The 5,253-nt window shown below is 39.5% G+C and overlaps 1 pseudogene; it reads right to left on the reverse strand.

Moving 5' to 3' along the window:
- Positions 1 to 228: 228 nt before the first annotated feature.
- Positions 229 to 1,983, reverse strand: LOC141248043 (SCAN domain-containing protein 3-like; annotated as a pseudogene).
- Between the last annotated feature and the right edge of the window lie 3,270 nt (positions 1,984 to 5,253).

Consider the following 5,253-nt stretch of genomic DNA (forward strand, 5'->3'; position numbering starts at 1 on the left):
ACATTTCTACCATATTCCCAAAACTCGTCAAAAAATGTGAAGCTTAGATCTAACGATGGAAATTTGCGTCGCGGCTGAGTTCCAACCCTAAATTCGGAGTGGTAAAAAGAAAAATAGTATATTTTCTTGTGTTCTATTTATTAAAATAATATGATTACAGACTTAATAGAATTAAAATTAAATATTAATAACGTAACTTCAACAATTAAAAAAAAAATAATCATAATTTTAGTGGGTGGGATGTACTTGATGGATTGACAGCAAATTATCAATATTTGGCTTCAGTTTTGTAAGGAATAACCGCAAATCTCCCCGTTCTGTGATGTTCAATCTGCTCCTTTTTTTTTTTGTTAATAGGTTTGTAACGACACTAAAACTTTTTTTCGACGAGGTATGACGCTATCAAAAGTTTTCTCGCAATTTCCCACAGCCCAGGATATTTTTCGGGTATTTCTGCCTGCAGCCAAAATGTTTGATAGCCTTTTTTAAATTTCACCTTCAGCTCCTCATTGGTGCTAAGCTCGAGTAGCTCCTCTTGTAATACCACATTCCCCACTTCCGTCTCATCAAATGGATTTATGATCCATGGTGGTATTTCCATCGTCAGAATATCTTCAAATCTGTTTTTGAAGTCATCGTGCAGGGCATTTAAATGTTGAACGTATGTCTGAATATCCTCATCAAGACATTCTGCCTGTGACAAGTTTGGAAACTGGGAGAATTCGCACCGACTAATATTTTGCTTCATAAATTTCAATTTTCCAATAAAAGCCCAAAATTAAACCCTTTGTTTTTATTAAATTTAGGCTGTACTCTTGTAACTGCAAGTTAATGTCATTAAATTTTTTGAACAAATCTGTCAAATACGCGATGTCTGCTTTCAATTTGATCAGGTTTTCTTTTAAATCTGGATCTTTACTTTCCAGAAACTCTAAAACTGATTCAAAAAGTGAGTAAAATCTTGTTAAACATGCACCTTTCGACAACCAGCGTACTTCAGTATGTAAGAGCAATCGTTGGAACTCTTCTTCATTTTCGAAACACAATTGTGCAAATAAACGGGTATTCAACTCATTGCTTCTTATTTTGTTAACTGCTTTAATCACAAATTGAAGCGATTGGTGCAATCTATTACTCAAATTTTTCGCTACCAGGTGTTGTCGGTGGATGACACATTGAATTGCAGTTACTCCTGCTATAATTCTTTTAAGATGGCTTATAAACCCACGATATTGCCCGAACATGGCAGGAGCTCCATCTGCTACCACCGAAATAATGTTTGTAAATGGAATCAATTTTTTCCTTAAAAAAATCACTCAGGACATTAAATATCGATTCGCCTTTAATGTCCGTCTCCAAAGTTTTCGCGAATAGCAGCTCTTAATGGATTTCTTCGTCCATAACAAATTGAACATATTCCAATAATAATGCTTCATTACCAGGTAAAGTTGACTCGTCCAGTTGAATAGAAAAATGAGTTGTTTGCAGATAATTACACAAGAAGCTTTCAATATGCTTTCATCAATACGTCTTTGTACAGTGTTATTACCCAAAGGAATTCTTTTGAGTACGTCAAATGGAGGTTTGTGCAGAACAGTTTTTAAATCCTCTTCAACAGCGGGTAAAATTAACTGTTCTTCGATGGTGTGCGGTTTTCCAGATTTCGTTATAAGCAATGAGATATTGTAAGATGCCCGCAAGCCATCATCGTTACTTTGAGACGTTGAAGCGAATATACTGTGCACGGTGGGTCTCTTTTCATATTTTTCCTTAAATGTTTGAAAATATTTTAAATCTTTACCTATTTTATCAGGATGACACCACCTTAGATGATCTTCAAGCTTCGATGGTTTCATAGTCATTGCTCAAAACTTTGTTGCATAAAAGGCATATGGGCAATCGTTTGTCTGCCTTGGATGGAAGAAAACCAAATTTCAAATAATCAACACCGTACTGTCAACATTTCTTCTTAGATTCAGCCATGTGTGCTGTCTCTTTTGTGTTCCCTTGTGTGTGTGTGTGTGCTGTTTCTTTACCTCCTTTTGCTGTCTTTGTGATCCCTTGTGTGGTCCCTTGATGTCAGAGTCATGTTATTGGTGACTCCGCCCATGACTCTGACATCATGACAGGTCCTCCAGATTCAGATTGTGTTTAATCTGCAGCGGCGAGGGGTTTGGGGGCCACTGGGGGGGGGGCTGCAGGGTGCGGGGACCCGGCGAGGGTGATCGGGTTGCGGAGATGTGTGCAGTGGAGGTGGTGGGCGGGAGTGCAGCCATCTTCATATTCAGAGATCATATTGAAACCAGATACATTTTCGTGGACCCCCACTTACAACTTGTGAACCCCTAATTATTTTTTCACGCCAACACAGACCCCCGTCGACCTGGACCACTTTGGGAATGACTGGTCTAGACCCTTAGATCAGGAATAGGACAGACATTTATAGGATATTTCATAACTTTCCAAAATTCTTATAAAATAATATTCCCCACAAACTGCATTGAACTGCTGTACCCAATTTATTGTATATTTTAGGAGTTGGAGTCGGTCCATTTTATACAGACTCCGACTCCACCAAAATGGGCTCCGACTCTAAGACTCCGTGTCCACAGCGCTCTGGTCCAGGTCAGTGGTACCTGGCGGCTTTACAGGAGGTCGTGAATCTCTTACCTTCCAGCGTCCCTGACGGCTTTTGATCAGTCAGGGCAGCGCAACGTCATCTGTGCGTCCTGCTCATCTCTAGTTGGGACCTATAGATTATTTTTTGTTCCTTCATTCACAGTCGGAGCCGCTAGAACTTTCTCATCTTTTTGTAGCTTCACTATACAACATCTGACTTTTTGTGTCTGTAAGGCCGTGTTCACATATAGCGTAAATCCTGTGGTTTTTGTTTTCTGCAGAAGTCCGCACCAAACTCCACAATAACAATCTTCTCTGATTATTGCATTTTTGCTGCATTTTTTTTATGCTTTTCCCACTTATTTGATGCTTTTTTGGTGTGGATGTGAAGCCATGTTTCTAATGTGCTTTTTAGGCTGTGTGCCCACTATGCGTTTTTCAAGCGTTTTTGCTGCGGAATTTCCGTAAACGCATGGTAATCCGTGCCCCATGATCCCCAATGAAAATCTGCATGTTCTGTGCCCATGCTGCTGAATTTCCTTGCGGAAAAATCCGCAGCATGTCCATTATTTGTGCGTTTGTCCCAATGCATTTGAAAAACGCAAGTCAAATCCGCATGTAAAAACACTGCAAAAACGCGTGTAAAATCTGCAATCGTTTCTACTGCCAAGAACATGCAGAAACGCTTCAGAAATTTTCTGCTTCATTTCTGCATCATGGGCACATAGCCTTATAGTACAGAAACGTTTTCATTCTGCAATTAAGTAACTGCAGTTTTCTTTACCTGCATTTTTTTAGGCTGAGTTCACACGATGCGTTTTTCATGCGTTTCCGCGGCGTTTTTGCAGTTGCGTAAACGCCGCAGAAACGCATGAAAAACACATGGTAGAAGGGCAGCAATGTTCCCCAATGGAAATCCGCATGTGCTGTGCCCATGATGCGGATTTTTCCGCAGCGTAAACGCTGCGCTCAAAAATCCGCAGCATGTCATTTAATCTTGCGTAAACGCGGCGTTTTCGCCGCCATTGACTTGCATTAGAACCCGCCAATTCCGCAAGACTGCATCTGTACATGCGTAATTGGTGCGTTCTAATGTGCGGATGGTACCCGGGTGTGGAGGAGAGGAGAGTCTCATCCACACCCAGGTACCATTAAAAAAGCTGTAAAACAAGAATAAAATAAAAAATATATATATACTTACCATCTGTCGGCCCGCGCAGCGCTCCTGCTTGGTTCCCGGCACTTGCAGTGAGTTGTAGGACCTGCGGTGACGTCAGAATCATGTGACGGGTCACGTGACGCTGACGTCGGCAGGTCTTTCAATTCAAAGTTGCCGGCAGCTGGGAGAACGGAGTGTAAGCAGGACAGCGCGGGCCATCGGAGGTAAGTATATACACTCTCTCGGGTCACACTATATAAATCCATGCTGTTTGCATGGATTTATATAGTGTGACCTAGTTGTCAAGCACTTTCCAGGTGATGCTAAAATCGCCTGGAAAGCGCTTGTCAATCTGCATGCGGAAACGCATGTGGAAACGCATGTGAATCCGCATGTATTCTGCAGGAAAAACGCATGCACAATCTGCATGCGTTTTTTCTGCCAGGGAGATGCAGAAATGATGCAGAAATTTTCTGCTTCATTTCTGCATCGTGTGCACATACCCTTAGGCTCCACATAGAAGGCTAGAAAGAAAAAAAAATTACCAAAACTGCGCAGTTCAGACGCGTCTCTAGATCACAGTTTTCATGAAATCACATCCATTTTACTTGCACAGTTAAACACAGCAGAATTTCTGTACAAAAAAAAGCAGCATTTACTCTTCATGTGAACACGATTTAAATATCCAAGTAAAATGGATGTGATTTCATGAAAACTCCACCTTCGGTGCATCTGAAGATGCTGCTGAATTGTGCGGTTTAGGTGCCTTTTTTTCTATACTCTTCTAAGTGGAGCCTGAAAAAAACACAAGGGACAAAAAAAAACGCTGTTGCATTTTTAAGCGCACAATCAAAACTTTTTCTGTAGTATTAAAGAAAGCATTAAAAATGCAGATTCACATTTGCACCAAAAACGCATCAAATAATGGGGAAAAGGCATAAAAGAAACAGCCAAAAATCAGAGACACTTGCAGAAATAACGCAGTAGAAAAGATGCAACATTTACGCTACATGTGAACACGGCCTCAGCATTACATTTTATTATTTTTTATTTATTAAAACCATAAAAAGTATGAATCACGCCATTTTTTTACGCTATTTGACAATCTTCGTAAATAGTCTAATCGCCTTGTTGTGCAGATCGTTACAATTACAGGTACACCAAATATGTCCATTATATGCAGATTTGTGATGTGTATTATTATTTTTAAAAAACCTAATTAAAATGACAATTATACTTCATTATATTTTTTAGTAATTTTTATAGGAAGAACACAAATCTCTTATTCTCCCTCTAGAATACAAATTCATAGAAATACACTGCTAGGTAGAGATACAGGTGCATCTCACACAATTAGAATATCAAAAAGTTAATTTATTTCAGTTCTTCAATGCAAAAAGTGAAACTCATATATTATATAGAGTCATTACAAACAGAGTGATCTATTTCAAGTGTTTATTTCTGTTAATGTTGAT

Source organism: Phyllobates terribilis, unplaced genomic scaffold, assembly GCF_046119375.1.
Source record: "Phyllobates terribilis strain yellow unplaced genomic scaffold, ASM4611937v1 Scaffold_2__4_contigs__length_985480577, whole genome shotgun sequence".
Taxonomy (NCBI): Eukaryota; Metazoa; Chordata; class Amphibia; order Anura; family Dendrobatidae; genus Phyllobates; species Phyllobates terribilis.